This window comes from Lynx canadensis, chromosome A2 (assembly GCF_007474595.2).
Source record: "Lynx canadensis isolate LIC74 chromosome A2, mLynCan4.pri.v2, whole genome shotgun sequence".
Lineage (NCBI taxonomy): Eukaryota > Metazoa > Chordata > Mammalia > Carnivora > Felidae > Lynx > Lynx canadensis.
Window position 1 is genome coordinate 54343119 of NC_044304.2, and position 15439 is coordinate 54358557.

Here is a 15439-nt window from a genome sequence, read left to right on the forward strand (position 1 = left end):
TATTCTTTAAAAAAAATTTTTTTTTAATGTTTACTTATTTTTGAGAGAGAGACAGAGCACAGTGGGGAAGGGTCAGAGGAAGAAGGAGACACAGAATCCAAAGCAGGCTCCAGGCTCCAAGCCGTCAGCCCAGAGCCAGACACAGGGCTCAAACTCACGAACCGTGAGATCATGACCTGAGCTGAATTTGGATGCCTAACCAACTGAGCCACCCAGGCGCCCCCAAAATTACTTATTCTTAGTGAAACAGTACTTATAGATTTATTTTAGTAACTTACAGATTTTAGAGGGACTGTGATACTATACACTTTAAAATAATGGTTCATCCTTAACTTGCTTTCATGTTTTCTCCCTGCCTCTCTCCTTTTATTTGGTATACTAAAGCAGAGTAAAACTCTGTTGATAAAGTTCATTGTTGGAATTCCTTACTTACAGATTTATTCTCCTATATAGTCAGGATATTACAAGAAAACTTAAAACTTTTTCCTATGTGGAGATAGCTTGTGAAGCAGAAACCATAAAAAAAATTTTTTTTAAGTTTATTTATTTCGAGAGAGAGAAAGAGAGAGAGAGAAATGGAGAGAGCACGAGCGGGGTAGGGGCAGAGAGAGGGAGAAAGAGAATCTCAAGCAGGCTCCAGGCTCCAAGCTATCAGGACAGAGCTTGGCACTCATAAATCATGAGATCAAGACCTGAGCCAAAATCAAGAGTTGGAAGCTTAACTGAGTGAGCCACCCAAGCACCCCAGAAATCATCAAATTAAAAAAAAAATTTTAATGTTTATTTATTTTTGAGAGAGAGATAGAGCGTGAGCAGGGGAGGGACAGAGAGAGAGGGAGACACAGAATCCGAAGCAGGCTCCAGGCTCTGAGCTGTCAGCACAGAGCCCAACATGGGGCTCAAATCCACAAACTGTGAGATCAAGACCTGAGCCAAAGTCAGACACTCAACCGACTGAGTCACCCAGGCACCCCATCAAATTTCTAAAGACAGCAGAAGTTCTGAGCAGGTTTGGGTGAAGAAGTTGAACAATTTCCTGTTTAGTCCTGTTCCAGATTCACAGCCTAAGTTTCCTACAGTGTTTTAAATGTAAGTGCTCCACCTATGAATTCCTATCTATAGTCATAGAATTCAGGAGTATCAGAGGTTGTTTAGTCCAACTCTCAACTGGAGTCATGGATATGTCCTACAACATGCATGATGTGTGTGTGGTTCTCCAGCTTTTGCCTGATCTTCCCCAGGCAACCTACCTCAAAACTGACAGTTCTGTTGTAAAATCTGTTCTTATATTATGGTTAGCATCACATTCCTAAGGTATATATAAATGCTTTTCATATACATGCACCTGAGTATGTATGCAAGACAATCCAATGGACTGTGGTAAGAAAACATTGTAACTTCCGTTTGTACTTTTATCTCATCATTTTTTAAAAAAATTTTGTTAATATTTATTTATTTTTGACACAGAGAGAGACAGAGCATGAGTGGGGGAGGGGCAAAGAGAGAGGGAGACCCAGAATTCAAAGCAGGCTCCAGGCCCTGAGCTGTCAGCACAGAGCCTGACACGGGGCCCGAACTCACGGACTGCGAGATCATGACCTGAGCCAAAGTAGGACGCTCAACCGACTGAGCCACCCAGGCGCCCCTATCTCATCCTTTTAATTTAATTTTTATATTATATGATGTATGTAATTTATAGAAACAATTTTATTTGTACAATTTAAAACATAAAAATACTGGAGATATGCTAAAGGTGTGGGTGGGCAAAATAATTTGGAAGCCACTCACTACTCTTGACAGTTAATGGCCTTTCTTTTATTATTTTAACATTAGGTCGTGGAATTACCATTTGCACCAACACGAATAGACCCAGTGGATATTATGCTAAGTGAAGTAAGACTGACAGAAAGACAAATACCATATGATTTAATTCTATGTAGAATCTAAAAAACAAAACAAACAAAACAGCAACTGGTTCACAGATACAGAAAAACTATAGGCTACCAGAGGGGAAGGGGTTGAGGGTAGGCAAACCAGATGAAGGGGATTAAGAGGTACAATCCCCTCTATAGGGCTATAGGGAATATAGCCAATAATATTATATATACATACATATATAGTATTATATATATTATATTATATTATACTATATTATACTATACTATATATATATTATAGTACTATACTATACTATATATATATTATAGTATTATTATATATATATATTATAATAACTCTGCATGATGACAGATGGTAACTAGACTTATTATAGGGATCATTTCATTATGTATGAAAATATCAAACCTCTATGATGTGCATCTAAAACTAATAGGATATCATATGTCAATCATACTTCAATAAAAACAAAAGAATTAGTCCCATAACCTGGCTGGTAATTAAAAATAAGACGGTGGAATTATATTAGGAATAACCAAGAAAACCGTGTTTAAAACACACTGCAGGCAGTAAGAAGCATTGGTGTAATGCAGAACAATTGGCATGTTATTTCAACTAACATACTTTCAGCAATACCAGAAGGTATCAGCAGAGGGCCTTTAGAAATCATAAATAAAGCTTTCTAGTGACATCTTTCTCAAGTAAGCCAGGAAATTAATTAATTCCCTGCTACTGATACTTGCTAAAAAGATTTATGTTCAAATTAAATTGTCAACATCTGATTAAGACTCTGGCTCAGAAATCAAATATGAGAATTTCTCTCCAACTCAAAAAATTCACATCCAAACCAGGAAAGCAATATCCAAATGTCAAATATTGCTTTCAAGATTGCAACTCTGCACTGTAGAATGAAATTTTTCTAACAGCCTCAATGAAAGTGCTAATACTACTTTTAAAAAATATAGGGGCACCTGGGTGGCTCAGTCGGTTAAGTGCCTACTTCAGCTCAGGTCATGATCTTGCAGTCTGTGGGATCAAGCCCTGTGGCAAGCTCTGGAGCCTTCTGTGTTTCCCTCTCTCTCTGTCCCTCCCCTGCTCGCCTTGTCCCTCTCTCTCAAAAATAAATACAAAAAAAAAATTTTTTTAGGGGCACCTCGGTGGCTCAGTCAGTTGAGCATCCGTCCAACTTCGGCTCAGGTCATGACCTCACAGTTAGTGGGTTTGAGCTCTGTGTCAGGCTCCGTGCTGACAGCTCAGAGCCTGGAGCCTGCTTCAGATTCTGTGTCTCCCTCTCTCTGTCTGCCCCTCCCCTGTTTACACTCTCTCTCTCTCTCTCTCTAAAATAAACAAGCATTAAAAAAAAATTTAATTTTTTTAATCTATGTGAAGTATAGAAACATCATAACACAAATATGCTAGAGAAACAACATTTTCTATCTTACCATCCTAAAAAGAAATAAATGGCTAACAACAACTACAATAACTTTTTTTTCTTAGGCCCCTACAGACCCAGACCACTCCTCTGTCATCACATCTGATTTCCTGGGAGATAATTTATTGCAATCCCAGAGACTTCTTTTACCTTAGTAAGCTGAATTTCGAGCTAGAAATTCTTTTTTTTTTTTTTTTTTTTAAGACAAAACCTCTTTGGATTTCAAGTATCACCAGACATTAAAGAAAACACCTTATGAAAAAGAACTGAGCACTGATTAAAAAACAAATGTACCTGAAGATCTAAGTATAATAAATGACTGGATTTTTTAAAATGTCACAAAAATACAGCCATACATTAAATAATACTACAAATATAAAATAAGACAAATTAGGTGCTGAAGGTAGGAAATATTAAGTGACATTCTCCACCCTTAATACTGTATTAAAAGAAGATATAATTTGAAAGCATTTTACTCTTAAAAGCAAATATTTTAGAAACAGGTAAGTTTTTCAAAAAAGTGTTCTTTTCTAACATTCTCAAAATTACTAAGCATCTGTATTTTTAAAGCACTATCTATAAAAATTTCAATTGTGCTGAATTAAATTCTACGAATTTCACCAAATGAAAATTAAAGTTATGAAAAAAAGTCACATTGTAAAAAGGAAAAACAATTTCAAAATGGAGTTGTGTACATTGAAAGAACAGAACAGCACCTTAGAATTAGGGAAGTGATAGCTCAGCTCTAGTCCCTGCTAAATACATATCTGGATATTGTGTTCTGCACACCACCATTTAAGAAGAATACAGAAGAACTGGAATAATCAAGAGCTGATGGACCAATATGACTAAATATTCCAAATTATGATGTGCAAGAACAGCCCCATGCTTGCTTCAGCAGCATATATACAAAAGTGGAACAATACAAGTGATTAGCATGGCCCATGCACAAGGATGACATTGAAATTTGTGAAGCATTCCCTATTTGTCATGGACCTCTGAGGTCCTTAGTGAATTGCTGAAACCACAAATTTAGATCTGTGACTGTCAAGAATTTACTTGATGTGTAGTTTTCCAATGGAGCCCAGGAAGACTCCAAATTCATCTAGCATCCCAAGAATCCCCATAATCTCATACCTAGGAAGTACTTTTAAGCCATTCTTTTAGGCCAACCTTCTTCTTGAACTTATCTACTCTAGGCTTATATGTGATTATTCTTGGCAAGACCCACAACAACAGAGTAGTGGTCAAAGCATGACTTTTGGAGCTATGCATGGTTCTGACATCCAGTAAATTTCTAACCAATTGTGTGAACTTGGTAAGTCACTTCAACCTCAATCTTCTGTTTTCCTCACTTATAAAACAGAGACAGTAATATTTCACAGTACAGTGTTTATAGTAAAGATTCATTATTGCATTCTAGCATTTAGAATGCCTGGATCAATAAATATTTGTTGAATTAAGAAATAGAAAGAGAGCCTGCATGGCTCATTAGGTTAAGAGTCCGACTCTTGATTTCGGCTCAGGTCATGATCTCTGGGTTCATGAGTTTGAGTCCCATGTTGGGCTCTGCACTGACAGCATGGAGCCTGCTCAGGATTCTTGCCACCCCCCCGCCCCCCGCAAAATAAATAAATAAGCATTTAAAAAAGAAAGAAAGAAAAAAAATATCCTAAAGACTAGAGATTATTAGCCTAGAGAAGGGATTATTCAGAAACACACATTATGAAAGAAATTCATGCCTGCAGAGGCATTACATACTGTGACTGGCCCTAACTGAAGCAATGCAATTTAATACAGATTCCAGTTTAATATGTTAGATTTGTCTAACAGAGGCATGCCTGGTAGAATGGGCTTCTTTGGGAGATTTTGAGAAGCCAGATAACCACTTGGGAAGAATGTTACAGAGACGAATAAAATGACTATAGAAGTCCCTTCCAACCTAAGATATTGTGTTAATGAAAGGTTCAAAAAGATAAGTGGAACTTTCTTTCGTACAATGCTCCAGAATTCTTGTCTTACCCCTCAGATAGTTGTAGCAACTTGGCAGGAGAAGCAACACCAAAAACACAGAATTAAAAAGAATCATTGCTACTGTCACATTATCTGCCAATTAGATTACCTGAAGCAAAGATAAATAAATAACCTTGCATTTCCTACTTTCAGGTACTGTTCAGAGGTTAGACTCTGCAGGTGGTGACTTCTGGAATTACAACAATTTCACTGTGGCCTTTTGACAGTGGATATGGAAAGTAATGGGAAACTTCTATTCTTCTATCTAAATTTCTACTTTATTCATTTCTACTATAAGAGTTAATTATCAAGCTTCAAATATTACTTTAGATTTCTAAGACCAATTGATTTTTTGTTTTTTTTTTTCCCCTTAGGTGTTTTAGGAAAATTAGTCTCCTTAGATGGATCTTCCAAAGACTTGGAAGGTTAACCAACTTTTTGGCAGTCTAGGTCCTTCTAAGATCTTCTATACCCTCTGCCTTTATATTACACTGCTCACATTAAGTACATGATAAAAACGTACACTATTGAGCCATATGTGCTATAATCAAATGAGCAAAAAAATTAGACTTAGCCATGTACTAGCTCTCTGGTCTTAGACAAGTTTGAAATTTTGCCTAGCCCTAATTACTTTATTTGTGAAAAAAACAAAACAAAACCAGGAGATCAGACCTACTTCAAAAAGCTGACATGCAATATAAATTACATTATATACATGAAAAAGGTCTTGTATAGATACTTGATAAGCTGAGTACAATCCTAAATAATACTATTAAATTCATTTCCACAAAACATTCTTGCAAATATCACGGACAACCATGTGGAAAAGATTCTCAATCACTGAATGAGTCACTGAAATTCAGTATTCTCAGGGCAGGTTTCTTGGTATTTTAAAGCAATAAGAAAGATGATGGAGGGATGGTTCTTACCTTCATCCCCCTTTCTTAGCTATAATTCTCCAACATTATTTTGTGGTTAACGTGAGACTACAATCATGAGTTCTCTTTTCTACCCTACCCCCAACCTCACAATGCAGAAATAGCTCCATAGAGACTGTATGGTTAACTGGTTATCTCAGTAAATAGAAAAGGCCTTATTTTAGGGTCCTGTAAATAATTAATTACTCTACTTTCTTATTTTTTTTTTTTTAGATATATGAGAATCCAGAATGTCACTGCTCGTATTTTAACGATGAACAGTATTAAGATAACTCTAAGGAATCATTATAATTTTATTTCTATTGCTACTCATCTGAAAAAGAAGACAAGAATTATTTAAAAGTAATAACATAAGAAATCCAACAGGTAGGGGGTGCTTGGGTGGTTCAGTTGGTTAAGCATCAGACTCTTAATTTCAGCTCAGGTAAACATCTCCCAGGTTCCTGAGATCGAGGCTGTGTGAGTCAGGCTCCGCAATGACAGAACGGAGCCTGCTTGGGAGTCTATCTCTCTTCTCTCTCTGCCCCTCCCCCTGTTCACACTCTCTCTCTTTCTCAAAATAAATAAATAAGCATTAAAAAAAAAAAAAAAAAAAGAAACCGAAAAGGTAGTAATGAAATCAGTTTTTGTCACTGCTCTTAGATTTCTGCCCTCATTCAAACAAGCTGATCTAGTCACCAATATCTTGAAAAAGAAAAAACTTTCTTTTCACCTTTTCCTTTCTCCTGCTTGACAGAACTGTTATTCTTCAATTTTCTGACATGATCAACAGGATAAAAAGGCAAAAACCCTAAACACAGAATCAGAAGGAATCCAGGGATCTGGAGCTGGTATCACTCATTAGCTGTATAACCTCAAGCAAGTTTTAAGATCTTCAGACCTGTAAAAATGAACTGTAAAATGAGGAGTTTGATTAGGACTGTCCCTAAAGCTTAGCAGTCTATGAGTCTTGCTAATCACTTAGCAACAGAGAGAAGGATCTATTGGCTGGAAATTAATGTGTCACAAGTGGCTCATTTTGTAACCCAAAGTTTCTGAATTCTTAACTTCCTCAGTATTACAATTGTGCAATCTGAGTCAGGGCTCCTTACCCCAGTAAGATGTTACTATGATAAAATAAAATATATTTGTCAGATCTTAATAAATATTTTACTTGAAGAATGCCTGGCTGGCTCAGCTGGTTGAGTGTCCAACTCCTGATTTCAACTCCGGTCATGGTCCCAGGATTGTGAGATTGAGCCCTGTGTCAGGCTCTGTGCTGAGCTTGGAGCCTGCTTGGGATTCCCTCTCTCTCTCCCTCGGCTCCTCTCCCCCACTCATGCACATGTACTCTCTCCCTCCCCTCCTCCCTCTCTCAAATTAATTAAATATTTGACTTGATCTTTGGCAGCAGGTATAAATATTTTTATAATATCTAAACCAATAAATCCTTGCTAATTCTTTTTGCAAAGAGACTTGTCATAAGATTAATTTTTAAAATCAAACATCTTTTATATATCTAAAATGATTCTACTTAGGAAAAGGGTATTTTCAAAGTCCATCTATATATAAAATGAGAGACACAAATCAATGCAAATATAAAGTATGAAAACTCCAAAGTGAAATATAGTCTGCTCCCGCTGACTCACAAGATCACAGGTCAGAACAATGTAACATCAAAATAAGTCAATTGCTATGACTTCTGAAAAAAAACTCCAATCTGTTCTAGTGATTACCTTATATAATTCATGATCCTGGTCTGTCCTTCTATCTACTTACCTACCTATGAGTCTTTGAGAGCTAATAGTCACAAGGGAAGACAGTTCAACAATTCAAACAAAAAGAGTAGTGGATTTTAGATGCCAAATTTCTGTTCCCTCACAACTAACATTCAAAACTATATTGCCTCGTGAATATAAAGGAAAAGCAGAAGTGAGGTCACATATTCCTTTAAAGGTCTAATTATTTTGTAATGTAAAGGCAAAAGAGGTTAGATTTAACTTAAAGAGTGAACACAACTTTGTATTATGTTGAGCCTTCATCACAAAAGCTGCTGTTCCAAACATAGGAATGTAACTCAGATTAAAACAAATGAACAAAAAAACTTTTAGAAGGGACCCTATGATGATAACTTTGCAAAATCAAATTTACTAAGTTCAAGAACACCTTACCTGTACCTTCATTCTTATGACAACCATATTAAATGTCAACCTAAGATCGCTATGGATAATCAAAACATCTTTTGGGCCACTACATAAAATACTATAATAAAGGAAACATACACATTTTGAACCTCTAAATGAGGGTTAATAAATCTAAAAGTTCTTTATTTTGGCAACTAAGTTATGCTCTGTAAAGTACCTTTAACAGAAAACAACTCAAAAGCCAAATACATCTCCATCTCTGATTTAACCCCACTTTTCCAAGCTCATAGTATTCCCTTGACAGGAAATAAAATATTCCCTTTGCCTGATACTAAATACATAGAAAACAGCAATATCAATTGGTGTTCAGCAAAAACTGTAATGTTCCAGAATCACTGAATTCTACCCCTGAAACCAATGCTAAACTATATGTTAACTAATAACTTGAATTTAAATAAAATCTTGGACAAAAAAAGATTAAAAAAGAAAAAAATTATAATTTTTCAGCTGCTTTGTGGGAAAATGGGCACTGTCTTACAACTTCTCCCAAACAAATCTTCAGGTTTTAAATTTTGTTTGCCATTAATTTTTTTCTAGCCATCATTAAATCCTACCTACTCTTCTATTATCTATTTCATTTCCACAATTATCATTTCAGTTCAATATTTACAAAGAGCACCTACTACTATATCACAGTCACTGTACTCAATCTAGCTCATATCGTAATGATCTCCTGTTACTTCTCAAGTCATGCTGTATTTATTAACATCCTGTCAGTAGGACAGTTATCCCCTCATCTCCACCTACTGATCCTGGCCTAGGGGCACCACCTGGTGGTCAGTAACAAGAACTACTCCTCCCACCACCTCATTCCTTCCCCTCTGGGAGAATAATATTCCTTTCAGGTTTTATTCAACTAATTCAATCTTAGAAATCTCCCTTTCATATGAACACAGCTGGATGCTATCCTGCTGTGATTTACCAAGGAGGCAGAATCCCTTACTTATATACCCTGCTCTAAATCCACAAGCTCTAAATCTATATTAATATTTTAATAACTTTAAGAATGAGATTGGGAATGAGAAAGAATGGGTGAGCTAATTCAAAGATGAACTCCAGACAGCAGCAGGCACTGAGCTCTCTGTGCCTCTTCCAGAGATGGCCTTGGTTGGGAAGTCCTTTGGGCAGTCTCTGTCCCCATTCCACCTGTGGAAATATGGGCCAAGAGGGACAGCATTCTAAAGCTCTTTCTGCTCCTGAGGTGCCAGCCTGGAGACAAAGAAAGCAGCTGGGGCAGTGCTACATGGGGCCTTCAGTACAGAGGAAAGGTGACAGGCAATGCCTTTCCCTTGTCCTTTGCCCACAGCGATCCAATTCTTTTGCATGGAAAATCCATACGTAAACCTGGAAACCATGATTCTATCAAGTTGGCTTAGCCTTTTCAGTGTGAAATCCTCCCAATACTTGGGCTCTTAGCCACCAAAGAGAGGGAATTACCAGGAAGAGTAACCCTACTTCCCCCTTCTACGCTGCCTGCTTGCCCAACCCTTTCCTCTTTTCTCTATTTCCCATATCGAGCCAGGCATTACAAAAAAATTCTCCTCTCTGCCCATACAATACTGTAAATAACCCACAAAACTTCCCTAACAGCAGCCTAATAAAGGTATTTTTTTTAATTTTTTTTAACGTTTATTTTTGACAGAGAGAGAGAGAGAGAGAGAGCGCGCGCATGCGCGCTAGGGAGGGGCAGAGAGAGAGAGAGGGAGACACAGAATCTGGAGCAGGCTCCAGGCTCTGAGCTGTCAGCCCAGAGCCTGACGCGGGGCTCGAACTCACGAACCATGAGATCATGACCTGGGCCGAAGTCGGACACTTAACTGAGCCACCCAGGTGCCCTAGGTATACACTTTTTCTAAATTCACCCATAAACAGGAAAATGATACAGTGAGCTCTGAAGTGATATTAACCTTAACAGAGAACTGGGATGCTAGCTTCAGACTTTCCCTTCATAAGCTTCCTAAGTTTGCATCTACCTTCTCATTCCTCTTTAATTAAGCTTACTCTTTTCTCAGAATTATATATATAATTTATTATATATTTATTAATAATTTATATTATCATTTATTGTTACTGTTTTATAAAATAAAGTGTATTTAAATAGCACTGATTAGTATTTTTTCACTATTTAGTTACCACTGTAATTGTGAAATAGGGTATAATATTTCACCTAGATTTTGTAGGAATGGAATTTTGGGGCCAGTCTGGGAATCTACAAACCATTTCTAACAATGAAACTCAAAATGACTTTTCCCATAGAAATAAATCATTAAATGTTGGTAAATGCTTACGCTACATGACAGTAGCTCAGCTCCACTGAGTTCTGATACCTTAGCTATTTTTTTTCCTCTTTTATTCCATCTTGAACATAACTATTAAAAAATATACATTTTCGGGGTGGCTGGGTGGCTCAGTCGGTTAAGCATCCGACTTCAGCTCAGGTCATGATCTCATGGTTCGTGGGTTCGAGCCCCGTGTTGGGTTCTGTGCTGACAGCTCGGAGCCTGAAGCTTACTTCGAATTCTGTGTCTCCCTCTCTCTCTGCCCCTCCCCTGCTTGCGCTGTCTCTGTCTCTCAAAAATAATAAATGTAAAAAAAAAAAAAAATTTTTTTTAAATATACATTTTCAACATGCAAACCTCCTTTCAAAAATCTATAGTGAGGGCTTCCTGCTTCTAATCACATCATTAGAATTATTTAGTTTCACATTTATAATGCTAAATCAAAGCTCTCTCCCCCCAAACTGACATTTTAAAAATCAGCTACACATAATCGTGCACTCTTCCAATCTTATCTCTCATTACTTCCTCTAAATGTTTTACCAGTCCTCATACTGGTTAGGCCCTAGGGTTCTATGTGGGAAATAAAGATAACTAATACATGGTCCTAGCTCTCTAGAGACTCACAATTGGGGTTTGGTTTTATTCTTTTCCCCTTCTTCTTTAAAGCACATCTGAGCTATTTTGAAACTTGAAATCTGCATGTATCGTGTTGTCCTAGGATGAAGATTTACCCTTACTGTGCCTCATACTCCTAAGACATCCTCCAAGGAGCACACGCTCTATAAAGCCCCTGTCAATAACAGGACCCCATACTTAGCTCTCCCTTCTCTGAACTTCTACCGCCCTTAACTCAGTAACAACTGATTATATTTTGTTCTCTTATTAACGATTTTAGCCACAAAGATGAGTTGTAAGTATGCTGTAGATATTGATCACCCTCAGACCTCCAGGTGGGCAAGCAGAACCTAGAGTGACTAGATCAACTACCCTGGCTATGAACATGTCATCACTTTACCCCGGTGTGCTGGACAGATGTTTAAATTTTCTGTGTGTGTCATGAAAAAGACTGAGAAGCCCAAGTTTAACTTGTGGCATTTTCAAATTAGAAGTAACAATAAATATTACTCAGTACAATGACCTCGTGCAAAATGAAGAAAATGAAACCTATGGAGTTTAATTTGTTTAAGGTCACACTGATATTTAATAAGAGCAATAAGACATTCTTAGAATCTAAAACCACAGGCCTCTGACTTCTGGACTTGATTACACCACATCACCCTGCTTCTTTAATTGCCACTTATGTAAATCTGGCCACCCCAAGACTGTAAGGTCTTTGAGAATAAGGCTATAACACAATTTATAACTCGTTTCTCTCAAAGTGCTAATCTCCAAGTCAGGGGTACTTAAGAGATAGCTGTACTGGTGAAATAAAAAGGCTTTATTACAAAGAAATGGCCCACTTAATGAAAAATAACTTCAATTTTCATATTCAGAAATTTGTCTGAGTCATGTACGTACATAAGTTGAATTTGAGAAAGTGGACAAATACACTTGGGGAGAAAAGGTTACCTGAAACTATACCTTAGACTAGGCAATTGACACGACTATTCTAAAAGCCACATACAAGCATCTAAGTTTATTAAAAACAAGATAACTGGCCCAAAAGGGAGTCACTTATGCTAAGCCCCACATTACCCAACTGAGAATCTAATTACAGTTTTACCTCTCCCAGAAAGGGACTCATAAACCAACCAATCAGGAATTACCTGATCAGTATTAGTCAGGTAATCTGCCTGATGACCCCCTGCCACCCCCTAAGGAAAAGTAATGTAATCAATTTGCTTTTTTGCCTAGTATAACTTCCTTGTTTCTGTTCCTTTCTGTCTATAAATATAAAATCTTTCACTTTGTACAGCTCTTTAGAGCTCCTTTCTATTTGTCACACACTAGATGTTGCCCAAGTCACTGAATTGTTGAATAAAGGCATCAAGAACTTTAATTTTACTCTGTTGAATTTTTTAACAATGCAAAAAGTATTAACATTTAAATCATACAACATAAATTTAATCCACGTAAATCAAATTCTAGGAATTGTTCCAAGTATTGTTCCTCACCCATCTGGCACACACAGACAAGAGGTTATGACTTATGGCTTTGATGTGCATCGATCATCGCCCATTAAAATGCCAAAAAAGAAAACAATTTCAGTACAATTTCTTTAACTATAGGCTTTTGGGACCTTTTCTTTTGCTCTTCCCTCTGCCAGGCCTATTCTTTCCCCAGATATCTCTTGGCTTCCTCCTATCCTTCAGGTCTGTGCCCATGTATCAATGAGGTCTTCCTTGACCACTCTGCTTAAAATTTCCTGCCCTAGAATTCACTTCCTTTCACAACTGTCCTATTGTGTACAGATTTCTCACACTATCCAAAATACAGCATTCATATGAAAATTTCTGTAAGTTGAAATGGCATAAAGCAAAGAAGCAATTACCATTAATTTATATGAAAAAAGTTTTGATCATTCGCAGAAAAAAAAATAACCTTAGGCTTTTCTGATACCCTAGGACACATCTTGCTAACAGATGCACAAAATAAATTGAGATAAAGCACAGTTGCTCACAGATCCAGTTCAAGGCTATGACAGCTTGATGCTGAGATGCTAAATGTAGTTCCCAAGAAAGGAGCTTGGCAGTGCTACTTTTGCTGCTAGAGTTGTGCCCTCTGTAACTGCTCACTCCAAAACAAATGCTGAGTGCCACTGTCACTTTTTGCCTTTTTTCATAAAAGCAAAAATCCTCTTCAAATTTTTTTCAGTTAGTCAAAATAAACACTAACACAAAAGCAAAAGCTTAATGTTAACTTTTGAGAAGTGGGAGATAACTGTATTTTATTTGCACATTTTATTTACCTCCTCTTACTATATAGTAAACTTGACAAGGGAAAATATTCTTTACTTATTTTATTCACTCATATATTCTCAGCACCTAAATCTGGAGTGGGCAAAGTATGGGCCATGGCCTGATACTGTCCACTACAGCCAAACCCAGGTATGCTGATTGGTTTACATATTGTGGGAGGCTGCTTTCATGCTACAATGCATTGTTGAGTAGTGACAAAGACCAGATGGTCAAAAATATTTACTACCACTATTTACAGAAAAAGTTTGTAGAGCACTGGCCAAAAACAACATTAGGTCAAACACTCAATAAACATTTACTGAACACAAATGTATGAAAAACAAACAATGGCAAAAAATATTTCTGATCCCTCAGTATTTTAATAAGATATAAAAGAAGAGAAAATAAACTGAGACATCATCATGGAAGCTCTCAGTGCCCTCGCCAGCTCTGTACTTTCATCTGTACAATTTTTCATATTCTATATCATAGATTCAAAGAACAAAGTTGGCAAGAGCACTAAAAATCAGACAGTTGAGTAACTTGCCTAAAATACCTCAGCTAGTAAATGGCAAATCCAGGACAGAAGCCTTTTTCTTTTTAAACTGTTCTCCACTATAATCAAGCAAACTTTAAGGTGACAATTATTTTCCACTCTTCTATTTGAGGATGAGATATAAAATCTGACAATTAATATTACAAGTAATCTGAGTGTTTAAAAGTTTGACTCACCACAAAACAATGATTATAGTAGATAAAAACTTGAGGGAACCCAACTAAATGAGCCTATTCTGAATCTGAAGGCCTCCTTTCTCCCCCATAATTCTACTATTTCCCCCTTGATGTTATCACTCTATTTTTAAACATTAACAGTAACCTAATACCATGGCACATTTATATACTACATTGAAATTTCAAAGCATTTACTTAATGATAATCTCAATTTATACCATAAACTGTACACTTGACTTCTGGACCACTATGAATCTCACCATTGCTTTGAAACACAGCCTATCTCTAGCCTATAGTGAAAACACACATTCAATAGCCATCTTCTCAAGTCTCATTCTTTCACTGGGTCTTCTATTGCAATAACCTAATAGTTTTTCGAAGATATTTTATGCTGTTGTATAACATTTACCTCATGGCTCATTATTCCTTTCTTCATAGAGAAGCCCTTTCTTAATAATCAACTCCGTTTGCCTTCTAGGGAAACTCTACTTGGGACCTTCAAAGTGACCACTGTTATTTTCTTGCTTTGAGTTCTCTCACTGCTCTATTTAAGACTGCTAAGACCCTGGTTTCAGCCATCATCATTTCTTGCCTAGATTCTACAGCAGACTCCTAACTTGCACCCTAGATTCCTTGTAGTCTATTCACATGGCAGCCAAAGTGATTCTTTAAAAAATAAGATTATAACTCTTATGCTTGAAATACCAATGGCTCCCCATCTTGTTCAATCTTTACAATGTCTATGAAGCTCTACCTGATCTGACCATCGTGACCTCTCTGACCTCATCTCTTACTACTGTCCTGCGCTCACTCACTGGCCTCTTTACTATTCCTTTAACATTCAGGCAGACTCTCACCCTGAGGTTACTTCATCTGCCTTGAATATTTATCAACCCCCAGGTAGCCCACCACATGAGTAACTCCTTCATCTCAAATCTTCACTCAAATGTCACCTCCTCAATGAGGCTTACTCTTATCATCCCACTTTACACCTCCCCTTCATACAGTCTTGATCTCTGTTCTCTCATTTTAATTTTTTTGCACAATACTTCCTCATCTCACAACATAA

The 15439-nt window shown here is 37.0% G+C and overlaps 1 protein-coding gene and 1 non-coding gene across 2 annotated transcripts in view; one reads left to right on the plus strand and one right to left on the minus strand.

Moving 5' to 3' along the window:
- TMCC1 (transmembrane and coiled-coil domain family 1) overlaps positions 1 to 15439 on the minus strand; it is a 191171-nt gene that overhangs the window by 163072 nt on the left and 12660 nt on the right. The window lies entirely within an intron of this gene.
- Positions 4214 to 4317, plus strand: LOC115509474. Its single transcript, XR_003967375.1, has one exon. It is a non-coding gene; the product is annotated as a U6 spliceosomal RNA (small nuclear RNA).